The sequence below is a fragment of the Paroedura picta genome, chromosome 9 (assembly GCF_049243985.1).
Source record: "Paroedura picta isolate Pp20150507F chromosome 9, Ppicta_v3.0, whole genome shotgun sequence".
Taxonomy (NCBI): Eukaryota; Metazoa; Chordata; class Lepidosauria; order Squamata; family Gekkonidae; genus Paroedura; species Paroedura picta.
This window is the reverse complement of record NC_135377.1, coordinates 1,358,696-1,368,426: the sequence shown is the minus strand read 5'-3', so window position 1 is coordinate 1,368,426 and position 9,731 is coordinate 1,358,696. Positions and strand designations below refer to the sequence as shown.

Below are 9,731 nucleotides of genomic sequence, written 5' to 3'. Positions count from 1 at the left end.
CAAAATCTCCTGGATCCCTGGGCCAATCTGGCCTGGAGGGGAATGATTGGTCCCCCCCCTTGTCCTGAGATACTCCGCATCTGATTTTCTTGTTGTCTCCTGGTGGGAGCCCTTTGTCCACTCTCCTCCCCCCATTATCAGCGCCTGACACAGCACTCTGCAAGAAAGCCTGATAACGGGCCTCATAAATGATGCTGAAGGGCCTGATTCTGGCTCCAGTGCCAGCCATAAAGTGGGTCCACTTGGCAGGCATCAGAGGGCATGGGGACCCAGAAGAGATACCTGGAGAACAGGAGACCTGGGCTGGATCCCAGAGGGGAGCAGCAGAGCCACCTGTTCCAGGTGGAAACCTTTAGCCTGGCCATGAACCTGGGATATCCTTTTAAAGTGGGAATTGATTGAGGGAAATAATTTCTCCACTGCTGCTCCTGATTTCACGGTGGCTCTTTTTTAAAAAGCACAAGATTATTTAAAAGGCTGTGAAGCAAATACATTAGAAGACCCAACCCTCTCCCCAAATACTAGAACGGGGTGTGCTTGTGTGTGAGGGGGGGACCCATTGAAGCTGATGGGCAAGAGATTCTGGGCGGATAAAAGGAAGCCCTCATTTCCACAACAATTGATTATATCACCAAATTCCCTGCCGGCCAGTATTGGGGATTAGACAGTTTCATGGAGGAGGGTCGTATCAAACGCTGAAATGGGACTTTAGATAGCCTCTACATAGCCCTTGCTGGTTGGCTGCTATAGGGAAGAGGCTGCAAGACTGCAAGGCCACAGAGCAGTGGTCAAGGCGTCAGCTTGGCATGCAGAAGGTCCATGGCCCAGTCCCCACCATCTCCCTTTAGAAAGGTCCAGGCAGTGGGCGATGGGCAAGACCTCTGCCTGAGACCTTGGAGAACTGCTGCCAGTCTGAGTAGACAAGACTGACCTTGTTGACCAGGACTGTGAGTCTGCAGTTTCACGGGTTCATGCGATCCCACAGAGCTCTTCTTTCATTCTTATGAGAGCCACCGTGGTGTTCCAGAAAAACATGACACTCCACTGGCACCTTTACAACAAACCAAGTTTCATTCAAGGTCTGGGAGACTTCGGTTCAGATGCCCACTTGCCCACAGAGCCTTGTTGAGTGACCTTGAGCCACTCACACCCTGTCATCTAGCCTACCTCTTAGGGTTGTCGCAATGAGAAAATGGAGAGGGGGAGAAAATAGTGTCAGCTGCTTAACTTCTCTGCTTGGTGAAAGGCAAGGTATAAAGGAGGGGTCCCGCTCTTTTTGAGCCTGTGGGCTCCTTTGCAGTTCTGCCACAGCGCACCCACAAAATGGCTGCCGCAGAAGGCAGAGCCAGCCACAAAATGGCTGCTGCAGCTGACTTTCACTCCCACAGGGAAGACCCTTGTGCTGTGCTGCCAGCAGCTGCCAAAGCAAAGCTTTTTTTAAATGCACAGAGCTCATCAAATCTTCAGGGTCCAATCAGGAGGCAAAAGACCCCCTGGCCCTGCCTAATGCAAGAAACACCTGACAGGCTCCCAGAAAGGGCACTAGCCCTAGAGCACCCATCTGTCCTCACCCCATCCCTTCCCCACGAGGCGCCCACCACGCATGCCCTGCAGAATCACCTTCCCCCACTGAGCAAAGTAGATCCTCCGTTTCTCAGTGCAGCGTCCTGGCTCTTTTGTTTATGAACCTTGGAGAAGAGCCAGGAAGGTCGGGGCAGCAACAATATATTTCCTGTTGGCGGGATCTCAACAGGCAGTGTTCAACCCTGTGGTTTTGTTCTTCTGGGAAATAATATAGCTAAGGAGGGAGGGTGTTGGAGGCTCCGTAGGGGATGAGAAAGGGCCGAGAGTTTCACTGCTTTTCCCTGCCCTGAGAGCCTGCAGAAAGCCTTTTTAAAATTCCTAGGTGAAAAAGTGGCCTCTGCCCTGATCACTGTTATCCAGATGCATAGCTGTAGACAGACTTTCCCCCTACTAAGGCCCAGTGGCCTAATGGATAAGGCATCAGCCTCCGGAGCTGGGGATTGTGGGTTCAAGTCCCACCTGGGTCGGCTTATTTTGCTTCTCACGCTTTCAGGGTAAGACAGCCAAAGACGACTGGACGGCTGCCAGCATCACATCCGTAAAACGATGCTGTTAAGTGGCATGGCCAGAGCAGTTCCTGTTCTTAGGATTGGCAAGCCATCTTTATGAATGAATAATGTTTACTCATGGATTTCCTTAAAGGAGTTCTGTCCCGCTTACTGGGCTGCCAACGGGTTCATGGGACATTCGAATCACCATTCTGCCATGAAAGCTTACTGGGTGACCGTGGGTCACGCCACACTCTTGGCCGATCCCACCTCGTAGGGTTGTTGTGAGAAAAAATGGAAGAGAGGAGAATGATGTCAACTGATTTCCATCCCCATGAGAAAGGTAAGGCCAGGGGTTGCTGGACGAGTAGGGTGAGGGGTGGGTGGGGGGACGCTGTGAACTTCCTGCATTGTGTGCTGGAGTTGGACTAAATGACCCTTGGTGGGCACAGCCACAAACTGGCTGCCACAAAACGGCTGCTGCAGGAGGCGGAGCCAGCCTCAAAACAGCTGCTGAAGCGTACCTGCAGACAAGCAGCGATCACTCTTGTTCTGCGAAGGCCCCTGCAGCTAAAGCACGAGGCTTGTGGGGCAAAAGCCCCACCTGGTGGGCCCCCTATTTGGTGGGCACCAGGAAAGGTGTCAGCACTTGCCATGGTGCCCACGGGCACTGCACTGGGGACCTGTGAGTGGCTCCCATGTCTTGTTGTCCTTTTAAGATTTTATTCCAGCAAAAGAATTTGTAGGCCAGACTCCACTTCTTCAGATACAAGGACTGCATCCTTATTCTGCAGACATTTTGGCTATTCCCCCCCCACACACACACACACACACCGCTGTGTCCAAAGGCCTGCCTAGGCAGCCCCGCCACAGACCTCAGGACCCCTCTTTGTTACAACAGACTAAAATATCAGTCCCTTTGGGATCATTTTTGAGCACTGCAGAGTCCCCAAGTCCCTGAATGCCTCTGAACCAAGAGGGCTGGTGGCTGGAAGGCCGAGAATCCTGCTGCCAACAGCGTCTGCTCAAAAAGGTTCGTCTGGGCTGAGAGTTGCCAAGGGACACTGGAAGAAGCAAAGATTCGTTTTGTTTAATTGGGCCATTTTTGTGCAACTTACTGCAAGATCTCCCTGCCCAAGAGTCACTGAGACGGGGAGGGCAGTTAGGCAGGTGGTCCATGGTCCTCAAGGGACATCTGGCAGAGTGGCAACCACAGTAAGCTATCACCTTCGGCAGCTGCATGTTAGGGGGTTAAATTCTCCTCCCTCCAAACAAAAATAAAGTAGAAACTTCCTAATGTTGCCAATGATTTCCAACCCAGAGACCAGTTCTTCTGGGGGAAGGGGGGGGGGCTTCAAGGGCCTTATTGCCTGATGACCGCCCTTCAGCAGCATGGCCCAGGGCCTGGGGCACACCTGGTTTTAAGAGGCAAGAGTGGCCCCTGATGGCCAGTGGCCGACACTACACGGCAACTCTTCCCAGCCCTTCCTGAGTCTGCCTTGCTATATCGTGTGTGGCTGTGCTGAGCCAGAGATCGCTTCAGAAAGAAGTAAAACTTGACGCCTGCATTGTGACCTTCCACTGTTATATATATTTTTAAAACCTGATCTTCATGCAAGATCCATTTGGGCACTTGGCCCTGCCTTCTGGTGGCAGCAGCCCTGCCGGTTCTTACCTGGTTCTTTTATCTGGATTGGACGAGGGACCTTTGGCACACCAAGCAGGTGCTCTGCCCCCAAGCCTCTCCAAGGCTCCAGAGGACCCTGCTCAGGTCTGATTCAGACGTTGGTGCACACTTTGGATACTTGGAGTCCTGGGTGTCTGGCTGCCTTTCCTGTTTCATCCATCTCCTGGCAAGAGATACACCTCGGGCATAGAGATAATAGTACATAAATCAAGAGATTAGACAATCTGGCCTCCCCACCTCCTCAAGCAGCCCAGTCCATGGCTAAACTACTCTGTGAAAATTTTTGCTACCTAGCCAATACTTCCCCCCCCTACATGTCATTTAAAGCCATTATTGCAGGCCCTGTCCTCTGCTGCCAACAAGGACCTTTCCCTGCCCTCCTCCAAGTGGCAACCTTTCACGTTTATTTATTATATATTTGTATACTGCCCTGAAGGCTCAGGGTGGTTCATATGAAACAGAACAGAAACAGTACTGATAATTTAGAGTAACAATGATGAATGAAATGAAACAAGCAGCAACATGGAACCGTAGAAAAATTAAACATTGAACTAACTCCTACGGATAGCCCAGTGGGTTGGGGGGAACTGAAGTGGCTGCCATAGCACCCAGGAGGAGGGCCCATGGGAAGGGATGGTACCGGTCAACCTCAACCAAATGCCTGGCGGAGGAGCTCCCTTTTGCAGGCCCTGCAGACCTGTTTTCGCTCCGTCAGGGCCCTGATCTCCTCGGGGAGCTCATTCCACCAGGTGGGGCCAGGGCAGAGAAGGCTTTGGCCCGGGTTGAGGCCAGGCGGGCTTCTTTCGGGCCAGGGACCATTAGCTGGTTGGTGGTAGTAGAGCGCAGAGCTCTTTTGGGGGCATAGGCGGGGAGGCGGTCCCTCAGGTACACTGGGCCCTGACTGCGTATGGCCTTGAAGGGAATTACCAGGACCTTCAGTCTGATCCAAAATTCATCGTCATCATCATCATCATCATCATTATTATTATTATTATTATTATTATAGTTCTATTATTCCAGAGAGCCCTCCTGTCCCCTCCCCGCCTCCTCTCTTCCAGGCTGAACCTTCCCAACTCCCTCAGGCTCTCCTCCCAGGGCCAGGTCCCCCTCCCCCAATGAAAGGCCTGCCTCGCAAAGTTGTTGTTAGGATGAAGTTGACGGGGGGGGAGGAGGGGAGAGGACAATATCTCCACCCGCGAGAACTAAGCCCCCGCCTTCGTCTCTTGGCTCAGGGGCAGAGGCGCTGCCCGGCCCGCAGGTATAGACCGGTAATAATCAATCAGTCAGTCAGTCAGTCCCGGGCAGGCATCTCGGCCGGCGCGCGGGGCCTGCTGGGCCTCGTAGTTCCCGAAGAGAGCGACGCGAAAGCCTCTGCCCGGGCTGGGGAACTACAAGGCCCAGCAGGCCCCGCGCGCCGGCCGAGCCTTCATAAGGCCGCCCGGGGGCAAGATGGCGGCGCCTGCGGGGCGGCGGCTGAGGTGAGTCTGGCGGGGCGCGCCGGGCGAGGGAGGGAGCGACTGGAGCCCTCGCGGGAGCCCGCTCTCTGCAGCCGGGCGGGGCAGGAGGGAGGGAGGGTCTCCGCGGGGAGCCCCCAGGCAGCGGCGTCCTCCTCTTCCTCCTCCTCGGTACGCCCCCTCCCCTCCCCTCCCCTCGCCTGGCTTCCAAGCCTGGGGTGCTGCGGCCCACCGGGGTGGGAAGGGACCCCAGACCCTTTTCCCGCGCGGGCATGCCACCCTCCAGCCGGGACCGGGAGAGCTCGTGCGGCCGCAGAGGACTGCGCTTGGGAGGGTGGGCTGCATGACCTTCGACCCCGCTGAGGTCCCCCTCACCCCCCAGCTCCCGCCCCTACATTTCCAGGAAGCCTCCGAGCTGGAGTTGGCAACCTTCCTGGCTGCCCCTTAGCCCGATCCCTCCTGACCAGCAAGGAAATCCGGATCCCCCACCCCCAAAATGTGTGGGGTCAAGGAAGGGGGCCTCAATGCCCCCTCAGGAATCAGAAGGACGGAGCGTGCTTGACCTTTCCCAGGGAAGGGCTGCGAGGGGAGCGGTGCGGATGTGCAGCACAGGAGCAGGATTCGCACCCAGGAGCACCGTCAAGCCCCACGAGAGTTCCAGGGGATGAGCAAAGGGGGCTTGGACTGCTGGGAGCAAATCCCTTGAAGATGCGTGGCCCCACGGCCTCCCTGCTGGTGTTTGGGGGATGCCTCGGCCTGGGCTGGACTCTGCCGCTTTTTTCCCTTGGCCGTCTGCTGGGATGGGATTTTGCCTTGTGGAGCCTGCTCTGAAGCTCTTTATGGGAACGCTGTCAAAAACAAGCAAGTGCCTGCAGGACTGTGTGGCTGGACGATGCCTTCCCAGCGCTCTGAATTGCTGTCAGTGCTGGGACATTGTAGTGTCCCTCTGTTCGTCCCCCCCTAAATTATATTGGGAGCTTGTGCCACGTTGGCTCTGTGGAATCACCAGTGGCAACTCCTTCCACCCCACCCTGGTCAGTTTTATCCGGTAACTTTTCAAGCATTTTCAAGTGAGGTGAAATCTGCGTTTTTTTAGAACAGAGTCCAGTTAAAGACCAACATAGTTTAATTTGGGTTTAAGCTTTTATGTGCATGCATGCAAAAACTTATAGCTAGAATTCAGCTTTGTTGGTCTTAAAGGTACCACTGGACTCAGACTTTGATCTGCTGCTCCAAACCAGCATGGTGACCCCCACTCTGGATTTACTATTGTTTATTTACTGCTCTGTTGAAAGGCTGAAGGAAGTTCTCAGCCATTCAGGAGAACTAACTAAACAGGCAAGCCTGAGGACAAGAGAGGGACTGGGAAGGGCTGCACATCCTTAGGTGTGCTATACAAATGCAAAGCGTAATTATTCATGAATAATGCCCCCCTCCCAGTGAAGACAAAAGCCACGTCTGTACCTGCACAATCCAACACACTTGCGTTAGTTGAGCATCAGGTGCCCCTTACTGTCTCAGAGTGCATAAAAAGAAAGCTACTGGGATTCCCTCAGCTGCTAAAAGCAATGAAGTCTGTCTTCCTTTGCATGCAGTCACCCTATCATGGAGGTCCTGCACAATATTTAAATACCTTGTGTGGATCTCGCAGTCCACTCTCCCAGCAGCACCTTTCCGTCTTTTCTGCCACCCTCCTCACCCCCTCTTCTTGTTCTTCACCAGCTTCTCTCCTTGCATTGTGTCTGGCAGTCCCTCCAAGAACATCTACGTGGTGCTGCAGATTTTTGTTGCGAAGGCTGTAGTGTAACCTTGTCACTCTCATTCCTGACAGAAATGAAGCCTGTGTGCTTGAACAAACGCAGTTTTGCATATTAGAATACATAAAGCTGCCTTATGGGGATGAGACCCTGGGTCCATCATGGGCAGTACTGTCCCCTCCAACTGGAGGGGAGGTCTGAGACAGAAGGAGGTCTTTCCCATCCCCTCCTTTTAGCTGGTGCTGCTGGGATTTTCGGCATGGAAAGCAGAGGCTTTGCCACTGTGCCCCGGCCCCTCCCCTTGCCCTTTCTCCTAACGAAACCCAAATTGTGTAAGATCCTCAGGCAGAGACTACGTGGGTTGAAATTAATGCTAGCATGACGCTAAGAATAAAGCGCTTGTCTTCTGCTCAAAGAAGTCGGTGTGAAATCGCTCCCGACACAATGGCGAGTGCTGTACTCTGCGTACATTCAGGTGCGGTAACTGCTGTTTCCGGCTGCCTGGATTAGAATTCGTCTTCTGCCAGCAAATGTTTTCTGGACAGGTGAATAAAGCCATTCGTCAGGCCAGCTGAATGCAGCTGAGAGGTAACGACCACACAGCTACATGATCCCTGCCTGTCATACAAGGGGGGAAGAGGGATGGAGAGAAACCGGAGCGTGTCCAGAGGAGGGCAACAAAGAGGGTGAGGGGTTTGCAGACCAAGACATAGGAGGAACGGTTGGGGGAGCTTGGTCTGTTTAGCCTGGAGAGGAGACGACTGAGAGGGGATCTGATAGCGGTATTTCAGTGGAACAGGCTTCCTCGGGAGGTGGTGGGTACTTCATAGAACCATAGATCAAAGAATCATAGAAAAATAGAGTTGCAACGTACCTCATTGGTCATCTAGTCCAACCTCCTGCACTATGCAGGACACTCACAACCCTCTCACTCATCCACTGTCACCTGTCACCCTCTTAAGCCTTCACAGAATCAACCTCTCCGTCAGATGGCTCTCCAGCCTCTGCTTAAAAATCTCCAAAGATGGAGAACCCACCACCTCCCGGGGAAGCAGGAACTTCTTCCAGATGTTGAGACGGAATTTCTTTTGAATTAATTTCATCCCATTGGTTCTGGTCCATCCCTCTCAGGCAAGAGAGAACAACTCTGCTCCATCTTCTATATGGCAGCCTTTTAAATACTTGAAGATGGTGATCAGATCCCCTCTCAGTCGTCTCCTCTCCAGGAATAACAGACCAAACTCCCCCAACCTTTCTTCATACGTGTTGGTCTCCAAACCCCTCACCATCTTTGTTGCCCTCCTCTGGACACGCTCCAGTTTGTCTACATCCCTCTTCAATTGGGGTGCCCAAAACTGAACACAGGACTCCAAGTGAGGCCGAACCAGAGCAAAGTAAAGCGGTACCATCACCTCCCGCGATCTGGACACGATATTCCGTTTGATACAGCCCAGAATTCCATATTTGGAAATTTTTAAACAGAGGCTGGGTATCTAGAGAGCCCCTATTTGGCTATAGAATACTTCTTCTCCCTAAAGTTCTGTGTCTGTAGCTGCACCGTCGGCAGATCACGCAGGCCGGGGCTCTCCAGCCGTTCTGAGCATCCAGGCACTGTTGTGCGTCCGACCCACCCAAGCGGATGCTGGCCTTCACCGTCAGGCACAGGGACGATCCTCGGGTCCTGGTGGCAGCTGCTGCCACAGCAACATTTTAAAAGATATTTTATTTATGCATTTTATTTATTATCTGGCTTCTATACCGCTGGTTGTGGCTTACAATTAAAAATCTGTATGCAAACCTAATCAAATTTCTACTGACCAATCCGAAGCCTTGCTGGGAAAAGCCCTACCTGGTCCCGCCTACGTTCTAGGAGCACTGGGCCCACACCATGAAAGGCCCCATCCTTCCCCCCCCCCCCAACATAGTGCAGTTTAGGCTAGAAAAGTCCCCGCTCAGATTGCCGTGGTCCTCGAAGGGGGACGTGTAGGAATTTGAAATCTCGCCCACCAAGGCTACCGCTTTGGAATTCAAAGTAGCTTTCTGGCCCTGCCTTGATTTGTGCCACACATTTAACCAGCTCCTCTGAGACTTTCAAAACATTGGTGCTGTCCCCGTCGAGGAGGCAGATGAGAGTCACCCAGGGTTTAGAGCTGGCATTTATGCTGTCCAGTGGATGCCTTTGGCTGCCGACCTGGACGTCTCCCCGCTTTGCTGAGCAGCGCACTCGGAGGCTGAGGCTTCGTGCCACACCAGGGTGGGTCTGCCCTTTCATGTGGCGGTGGCTCTGCCCTGAGTGACAGATGGCAAGCCCCCCTGGGCTTGTTCTGCAGCACTGGAGTCTAGGAACAGGCAGCGCTGCAGAGCCTGGAGCTTGGGGAGGGTGGGGGGGTGGTCCCAGGATTTGGTGGGATGGAATGACATCGGGAAGGCTTTGCTGACACTCCACAGCAGGCAGGGTGTGAGCCGTGTCCTTGGGAGGAGAGTGTTTGAAAGAGGTAGGCTTTTTCTAAATGTGCTTTTTAAAAAAATGTGCGAAGCAGTCTTTGTCCGTTGGTAACTTGGCACTAGACGTCGTTCGTTGTTCCTCCTGGAAAGCTTGTAAAAGGGAGAGTCGGGATGGATGTGTTTTCCGAGTGTCTCGTTTAACCTCTGTCACCAAAATGAAAGAAGACTCCCGAGCTGCCCACGGACTCTGGCGCTTCCTCTTGCCTGGTGGGGAAGGAAGCAGCGTTAAATGGGAGTGTTCTGCTTAAATGCCAGC

General features: G+C 53.4%; 1 protein-coding gene and 1 non-coding gene across 7 annotated transcripts in view; both read left to right on the top strand.

Moving 5' to 3' along the window:
• Window positions 1-1,978: 1,978 nt before the first annotated feature.
• TRNAR-CCG (transfer RNA arginine (anticodon CCG)) lies at window positions 1,979-2,051 on the top strand. The gene has a single exon. It is a non-coding gene; the product is annotated as a tRNA-Arg (tRNA).
• Window positions 2,052-2,328: 277 nt separating this feature from the next.
• Window positions 2,329-9,731, top strand: part of LOC143844338 (protein EFR3 homolog A) — a 41,498-nt gene continuing 34,095 nt past the window's right edge. For 2 of the 6 annotated variants that reach the window (XM_077351288.1, XM_077351282.1), the window contains exon 1: window positions 5,137-5,237. The gene's annotated coding sequence lies outside the window, so the exon portion shown is untranslated. Of the gene's footprint in view, window positions 2,416-5,136; window positions 5,238-5,365; window positions 5,385-7,537; window positions 7,559-9,446; window positions 9,466-9,731 lie in introns of those variants that run through there. The other 4 variants (XM_077351283.1, XM_077351286.1, XM_077351285.1 and 1 more) reach the window with 4 other exon arrangements.